This window comes from Solea solea, chromosome 1, assembly GCF_958295425.1.
Source record: "Solea solea chromosome 1, fSolSol10.1, whole genome shotgun sequence".
Lineage (NCBI taxonomy): Eukaryota > Metazoa > Chordata > Actinopteri > Pleuronectiformes > Soleidae > Solea > Solea solea.
Window position 1 is genome coordinate 11,278,121 of NC_081134.1, and position 9,762 is coordinate 11,287,882.

Sequence of the window (9,762 nt, forward strand, 5' to 3'; positions counted from 1 at the left end):
CAGCCCGGTCCCATGACAGCTGAAAATGTGAAGTGGTGGAAATGTGAAGTGGCTAATGATCCCATTAGCATTTGGTTTGTTGTCAACACAAAAGTGGCTAATGACACCAATACATTACTGATACAATGATGATTTGGGTTGTGATAACAAATCGTATTGGCTTCATCTCTTTTTAGTGCCTCTCATATTACAATTAGAATGACGACTGGGGTCTGTGATGTAAAAACAGTTACAAACGTGCAAGACACTGGTTACTTTTAAAAAAATGATTCATCATAAAAAAAAGGGTTTCTGTGTTGTTTACAATTTCTGATGATGCAGTCTCCCTTTCATACACCAGAGGGAGTCAATGTGCCCCTCTTTCAGGAAGTTATTGCCCTGCATTTTTTGATAATGTTTGTATGTGAGCTACACGATGAAAGGGAAATGGATAGGTAAGCCGTGCTTGGCACTTTGACCCTGGACACTGATCCCTCTCTTCACTGGTCTCTGGAGTGTGTGCATGCTTGTTAGGCCATATGTCTGTCCAGCCACATTCTGTCAAAAACACACACACACACACACACACACACAAATCAATGCCTTTTTTCCTCCACGCCTCAGCGCACACATACACATAAGCATGTCATCACATGATGAGCTAGAGCGCGTATGGCGTGGTGATAATCGCTGTCCTCTGGCCGTGTCTTTGAGGTCATCTTGATGGGACTTGGACCGTCAGAGGGCAGATGTTATGAGCAAAAGAAACACTTTCATCTCCTCTGTGAAATACGTGTGTCCAATCTGATAATGACACAAAGACACACTTTGCACACACTTAAAGGCAAGAGACAGGAAAAGACGAAATGTATCCTGGAAGTCCCTGTTTCTGGGAGTTTACCATGGCCAATGGCTCTCCCCTTGGGATCCACCTATGACAACCACTGACTTGTGACCTCTGAGTTATCAAGGTTCTTACGTCATTGATTGTAAGCTCTACCTGCTCGGACAAGAAGGCCACTTTTAGTAGAAATAGATTTCTCAAGAACTGTTATTTAGGACACGGTGGTTACCTTTTTAACTAAAACAGGTAAACTAATAACTTTTGAGCCTCCAGCTGATTATGTAGCCTTTTGACGTCCAATTGGACTAGCAGGGCAGAAGGGGGAAGGGGATGTATGGGATTAGGGAACAAAAGGATCCTTCTCTGTCATCAAAGAGGATCTGCTTCTAACTCATCTCCTGCTCTGTGGCAACAGCTTTTTTCTGGGGAGTGATGGGAGGTGGGAGTAGGGAGGGTGGGATATAGTGGGGACAGTTTGATGTAGTGGATGCAGATTTCAAAGTAATCCTAACTTTAAGCCCTGCAGTCAGTGTGAAATGAAGCTCTCTGCCCCAGACACAGTGTTGCCTATGGCTCCCAGTAGAAGCCTGCCACCCCTCCTTTTTTCCCAAAGCTTTTGTCACGGTGGCATTTAAGTGGCATTACTCACCAACTGGATGACGAATGAAGGAATCCCTTTGACAGACCTGAAAGAGATGGAGTTTAACTCCCAAGACCAGTGTCGCCTCTTAAAACAACAGTAGGTGCAGAAAAGGCCTGCTGTGTTTTTAGGATTTGACAAAAGCCTCAAGCAAATGGAGATATATTTGTGACTCCTACCTGGTTTGTCAAATAACTTGAGGAAGCCCTTACCTCCATCAAATCCCCTCAGTTTCCTACAGCGTCAAAAGACACCTCACAAGGTGGTTCAGTGTAATTTCTTTCCTGGGCCACAATCATCTGCATTTTGCTGACACTGCACTTAAAGAGTTAATTTAACACTGTGTCTGAGTGTTTTTGGTCCTTATCAGAATTGGTGTTAAAAGAACCCTTTCCTAGGGGGCATTCTACTCAATCTGTTGTTGTAATAACTCTGAAAGAGTCATTGAACTTTGAAACTGCATATTTACCACTGCAAAATTTACTGTGTATGTATGAATTGTTGTATTGTATGTTGCGTTGTCTTTAACATGTCACATTCTCAGAACTTTTACTGTCCCCTCTGTCCGCAAAGAGCTTGGCAAAATGGCATTTCCTACTCCGCCCCCTCAACCTGGAACACGCTTCAGCAGAGTCATAGCTTGTTTCCCTTAGTGGATTTTAAAATTCTTTCAGACTCACAGGAGAGGGCATCATTGGGAACTTCTGTTCCGGCTCCTCGTATTTTAATTGTATTATGCACTTTGCACATTTCCTTTATTGTTGTGTTGTCTGTTATTCTGTGCTGTACCGTTGTGTTGTCATTGACAGGTCTCTCTTGAAAATGAGACCCCGTGCCTCAATGGCATAAGCTGTATAAATAAAGGCCACCTGGTACCTGGTAGAGATTTAAGGTGGCCCCTTTGATACCTCAAGGATATTTATGTGTGTATTGCATACTGTCATTAATATGATCTATCCCTTTTAAATAAACATGACATAAATAAATAAGTAACCTACATTCCAAGAACATTTTTATTAAAATTCATCCTTTACTTTTTGAGTTATACTGTTCACAACACGTAAAAAATAGAATACAAACGCCCATACAACCCATAGCATAACCACCCTGGTGCTGGTGGAGGTAATACCAATAAATTCTGTCAAGATACGCTTCTTAAAGTATAGCGTGATAGGTGAGAGTATTTGTAGCCCAACTTGCATGAAATGAATAAATGCATAAAACAAATAAATAAAACAAGCATTCCTTTATTCCACACATCACTGTAACCAAACACTACTCGGCTTTATACCCTTTTTTACATTTTATATGAGTTGGTAAAACAAACTTAAGCCCTTCAGATGGTTTAAGACCCCTAGGAGGTCATCTGCTCTTCCATTGTCTCACTCCTATAAAACACTACTTATTTTGGCCCCCTACCCTAAAGTTATTTCTCTCCACTTGTGAAGACTCATGTCCCCTCAGGGTCGTCAGCCTGGCATCCCCTGCTGACCTGCTGCACCACGGGGAGTCAGTGTAATAGCACAAAGGTGGTTATGGGATAAAAAGGTTCTGTCACTAGCACAATAGGCCATGATTTAGAGCTGGTGGTGGCACACAGAGATACCAATAAATCATTTATGTACAGTATCAAGAGCCTGACACCTATGACACACACACACACACACACACATACACCTGCTTCCACTGCAGTAGTATTCATACTTTCAGTATAGCTGAGACATTTTTAGAAGATGATACTGCTGATACAGCTAAGTTCTTATTATTTCAAACAGTGGCTGCTTTCATGTTGCTAAAGTACCCTGAATGATTTCTGGGCCATTTGTCTTAGCTTACATGCCTGCACTCACATGAAGATGAAGATAGTGCATTTTATATGTTAAAAATAAAAGAATATTAGTTACATTAAAAAAGTGCAGCCTCTAAGAAACTCGAAAATATGGGATTTACTGTTATTGGCATTCATTTTGAATAGTTTACATATACTGTATATGCTGTTAACATGTTCTATAGATGAATTTTAGTTGATGATCTACAACTATGGCCAAGACATCAATCATCTTGGGAAAAAAAAATACTTTTTCAAATCGATTTTTCTCTCTTTCCATAGTGTGAGAAGCAGCGATGACGCTCTATTATTCTACTCCCAGTAAATCATCATGACCGCCGATGTTACTGAGCCAGCAGAACCCTGAAACGGAAGAAGCAGTAGTCATTGTTAAAGGGCTGTTTCGCCCCCAAAAAATTAAAACAATTATGATGTTGCTGTGTTTGTTTGATTCACATTCTATTACAGAGTTGGATTAAATTTGACCTATTTTTTTTTTTTATTAATTTTATTTTTTCAGATCTTTTACTCTTGTAAAAACTTGTTATAATTGACGAACACACAGAAAAGACAGTCTTTGAAGGCAGTCACTTTAACGTCAACTTATTGTCAGTTTTATTTATTTTTTTCAATCCCATCTTCTTCTGTTGTTGTGGGAATGAGACATGTCTCTGAGATCTACTGTTTTATGATCAAATATAATTATCTCTGGAAAATTAGTAAAAGTGGGTGAAGTGGCCCTTTAAGTTTATTTTCTATATATTGTATTTATATTGTAAGAGTAAGCATGCGTAGCGTTTTGAAACTTCATGTCATTAGTGGAAAATAGGATTAATAGCATATGTAAAGGGGTCAATACAACCTATACTTGTTACTTTTACTTGGGTAAATGTTTTGCCAGGTAATTTTGCTTGTAAATTTATCATGTCAATAGACCTTTTATACAAGTAGAATATTTTAGTATACTCTTTCCACCTGTGACTGATCCTGACTAAATGCATCCTTAAGGATAACAAGCACATTGTAAATAAATGAACATATTTCCATTTTTTAATTATATTGGCCCAGCTATGTTCATGCACATAATTAAGATAACTTTTCAGCCTTTTTACTTTACTACACAGTTTGAGGTCCATAGCTCAACAGGCACGTTAAGTAAGAACAACAACAGACACAATCAACTTATTGACATTATGAACAAAAATGAGACGAACAACGACACCGTTGTTCTCGAGGAGGCTTTAAACACAGTTTTGAGGGAATTGAGCTCGGTGGCGACACACGGGACAACCGATCCTCCAGCCTCGACCTTCCCGCGAGCGCAGAGCGTCTGTTATGGGAGCAGCTTAGCATTTTGGGAATGTGCTGGTCCAAGTCAAAGGAGTTTAGACATATGTTGCCCTCGTAATCCTCATCCTCACTGGGAAATGACTCGGTCCTATCAGGCGGAGCAGAGATGATGTCGTCCTCGGTGTCGACCTCCTCCGTCGAAACGCTCTTCACATTACACTTACACTATTACAGGATGACAATAAAACGTTTTAAAATATGACTGCATTCCCACTTGGCGTATCAGAGTGTAGCTGTCCTGTTTCCATGCCGTTGTGCTGTGCAACCAACGTGATGCAGAACCCGTGGTGAACATCATTATCATGTTACCAGAACTAAACCCAATTTTCTCGCAAAAACAAAACAAAACTCCAGTCGATAGACATGTACAAATTGATCTCCCAATTTGGTGTCTGTCACCTGGTTGATTTGTCACAAGTGTGAGTCATGTGTACACGGTTGATTTAATAGGCCCATTTAACCGTATAATTCGGATTTAGCGCCCGCAGCGACGCCAGAGAGCGACAGAGCGCGCAACATGTTTTTGTGCGTTTCAGTGTTTCAGCACCACAGGCAGTGGACAGCTCCGGTCAGCGCGATCTGCCGCACACCTTCTGATAACGTCACATCATCCTCCAGAGACCAATGTGTGGCATATAGTCTCTACAATATCAGTAATTCTTCCGAGAACATTTTAGAAAATTCAATGGGGGTTTTGTCGTTACAAATAAGGTCGATATTCATGATGCCATTGTGGATATCTGCAGCTAAATTATGATTATCCATATTTCCACTTTGAGAGATCTACAGTTTAGTTTCAGAATCAAACTTTAGATATCTTAAATTGGACGTTATTATGTGTGGATATACAAACTGTTGCTGGAACAAAAATGAACAAACAAATTGAGTTTAACCATTGTCAAAAAACAACAACCATACACACATTTTCTATTTTTATTCCTTACTGTTTATCACTGAAGCACTGCCATAAACAGAGATATTTGTTGTTATTCAAGTGTCTTTACAACGCTTTCAGCATTACCTGCATCTGTCAGCGAATGCATATGTCATTTAAATCTCTGATGACATAATATGTGTGATCAATTATCAATGTCTGCAATACATGTTAAAACAGCTTGCCATAGAGCAAGCTCCATACAGAGAGAGACTGTGCAGACATTACTGTCTTTTGTCTCCTGTCCTTGTGGCGCTACATCAAGTGCTGGGATACCAAACATAAATTCACATTCACTCACAGCTTTAAGGTTTTACACAAATATCTAATCAGTCAATCACATGGCAGCAGCTCAACACATGTAGGCACATGGACGCGGTCAAGACTAATCGTGCATCAGAATCAGGAATAAAGGTTATTAAAGTGACCTTTAAATGCAGCACTGGTGTTGGTGCCACTGGATATTTCAGACACTGCCGAGCTACTAGGATTTTAACAAACAATCATCAACCAACTATCATCCACAGAGAGCGGTCTTTTGGTGAAATGCCGTGCTGATGCCAGAGGTCAAAGGAGAACGTTCAGAAATGCTTAAGATTAAGAAAGCACAACACTTCACACCTTGAAGCGGATGTTCTACAGCACCAGAAGACCTCACTGGGTTCTGCCACTTTATTGGGCCGCCCTTATGAAGTGGCATATGTGTGATGTATAAAGTTGCAGTACTGTATATGCAATAACCAACAAACGTAGAATACATGGTTTAATTTCCAAGGTCATTTCATATGAATCTTCAATTAATATTTCACACCTTTTTATAAGGTTTTCTATTTACCTTTTTTTTCTTGGTTTAGTTAAATGTTTTAAAAGAAATCAATGCTGAATGTTAAAAAAAAAATCCTAACAATAATTTATCAGCACATTCATTTTGCATGGCTAATGCTTTTTCATTAGTGTACTCTGCAAACGTGCATATGTTAAAGCATTTCGTTTTTATTTATAATGTGTATCTAATAGATAATTTTTAATGCACCATGTCTGAGTTACCTGAAAATACATCATAATCTTTTTGTTAAATGCATCCAGTTTTTGGGAGACACAGGAAATCCTCGTCATGTCGTCACAACACCAGGTTTAATGTCTTAGATAAAGGTGTAGTCAGTGTAAGATGGATAAGGATCTCACTGGTGGTAACAGGGTATGTTCATCATGGGACCGTCAACTATTAATCCACATTTTTCAGGCCTCATTTACTAAACTGCTAAAAGGTAAAAGTAAAGGCTAAAGGTACTGTAGTCCTAAATGCCCAGAGGCTGTTTTGATAACAAATGATTTGTCTCTCTTCTTCTTTCTCTCTCACACACCTGGATGCATCCCATGGGCCTTTGTGATGATAACTGCAATCAGTCTGAATTCCCACTGAAATGTTGTGGGTCACATGCGTCTGATAAGATCAAACACATTAGAAAAACAATGCATCTTTTGGAGGCACCTTGTAGCGGTAACATCCCAAGGCTGCTTATCAGAGAGTGGATTTCCTTCTTCTAAAGATACGCTGCTCAGATGCCTATCTTACTTCTTGCCCATTCTTCTAATCTGTATAACTTCTACACCAAACACGATCAACTCTATAGTCTTTGTAATGCAAAAGTCCTTAAAGTTGTCAAGACTGTGCTGCTGTAGGTTAACTCAGGTAATGTATATATATATATATATATATGTTCCTGGAAAAAACAACAACAATCAGGTGATTGTAGACTTATAAAATATAAAACACTGCATATTTATTTTACCTTACATTTCTGCCAAAGGAAAATATTGTCAACTACATTTTACACACTGGACCGTTAAGATATAATTTCAGTGAATGCATATGTGAAAGCTTTACTTTACAAAATGTCTGGGTATTTTACGAAATACAGTAGTCCATTATTTCCAAATCTGTGTTTACAGCAATGCAAAGAAATGCTTGGCAGTAATTACACTCGACTATGATTAGCCCTCTGGGGGGGGGGGGCTGCATAAAAAAAAAACTGATATTAGGGCACATTATTCAAAATTCTCTCACAGCAGTGGCACAATTCTCAGAAGTCTAAGCACATGCTGTTTTACAGCCAACAGTTATTTTACCCACAATAAACCTAATGAATAATGCAAATGAATGGTGTAAACTTACGTTATCAATCATTATGTCACAGCGAGGTAAAGATTCTACTCTTACAGTGTCTACATTTGATGAGTTATTTCAAGTTTTAAACTTAACTGAAGCATGTTCTTTCAGCAGTTTAGCCATGCTGTACTGGTAAAATAACTGCATATGATTACCTCAAAACGTCTATCTATATTAGATACTGTATGTCGTTGCTGTATTGCATTATATTTAGTTACTGTAGATGTTTTAGTCTGATGTCATGCAGGGCCTTATTTCTGTGAGGCCACAACCAAGATCAGTAGTGCTTCTGGGTTATATAACTTTGTCTTCAGGTCTGGCAGAGCAAATTATTATGTTTTTCTTTTTTCTTTTTGTGTATTTTTAAGTTATGGTTTCAGACATATGCCTCAAAAGCCCCCGGCTTCACTCTTTGTGTGTAAATGCCCGCTCCTTGCAGCAGGCGCGTTCTTCTAGGAGCCATTTTGTTCCTTATTTTTAGTGCATTTTGAACACCACCACACCACATTTCTGACTCAGCTTACCTCTCTGTGCTAACTGATTTGACATGGTAGATACAATATCCTTGTCATGATAGCCAAACTTCAGTGTGATAAACCCCCCCCCCCCCCCCCCCCCCCACACACACACACACAACACACACCCTCCTTTTTATTGACTTATAATGTTTCCACATGTCCTGTGACCATTGATTCAGATGCTGAAGGATACAATAGCAAAGGGGACATAAAAAAAAAACCTTTGTAATGATAGGATGCATTACAGTAAAACAGAAATGACATCTTTCTTGATGTCCAGTCTGACACATCACAGAAACACCTGGCTTTGCTTATTCATATTTTTATTTTCCTGCATGGCAAATGTTGTGGCAATAATTCTTTCTGGGTCTCTGAAATACCGAGACAACAATGAAACAAATACTGACAAATCTAATTGTGAACTATAGTAATTATCTTCCAGGATGTCATCTTCTGGTGATGCATCTCCGTGAGGTCACGACCAACCAGCAGTCATTTGTAGAATGCAGGTTGAAGAGGCCTCTAAAGTGAATCAGCCAGTGTATAGTCTTATTTCCCGAGGGGGAGGGACAAAAAGCATGCATCGGTCTATTAAACACGCCTAATTATCATAATTATCAAAACTCCACAAGCTACAGAAAAGTCAGATTATCCCTCATGTGGTTCTGTGTGTCTATAATCGACCATTTGCACGGATGTGTTACACCGCCGTGTGGCTCGACCACGCGTCTCAGCAGCACCTATTGCTGCATTCATGGAACTATGACATGCACGCAAACCTCCGTGTGTGTGTGTGTGTGTATGCGTGCGGAGGAGCCAGTAAATAGAAATAGATGCAAATGATCGTTGAGAATTCCCCCCATTGTCTATGAGAAAGAAAAAAAAAGTCCCTTGGAAGTTTATTTCATATATAAGCTCTAAGTGATGAGTTTGGCTGCTGTGCTACATTCGTCTTCTCATTCGATAATTGACAAAAAAAAGAGAAAATATATAAATAAAAGCATTATACTGTATTTGCCACGCCATACCTGCATCCACGCTTCCTATACGAAACTTTTTACAATAACCGAGACTTTTACAATATTTCAACACACACGTTTACAGCATGTGGTCAACAATATGGGGTGCAATAATACATGTAAAGGACGTATGACGATTAATGGCTGTAGTAGTAGTAGTCAAAATAACAATCATGATAATGTCGCGACGACAGTTGTTTTTTTTATAGAATAATCCCGTTGACGTCTTTTTCACTGAATGATGTGAATATTGCACACAAATGAGCGCGAGCACCCGGTTGTACCACAACAATAAGAGTCCTGTATGTATATTTTGTTTTCCCTCACTGTTTCGATGCGAAAATGTGTTTTAGTGTGTACTAATGATAATAATAATAACAATAATGATAATAATAATAATAATAATAACAATAATATATATAATAATAATAATAATAATAACAATAATAATAATAATAATAAGAATAGATAAAGTAGGGT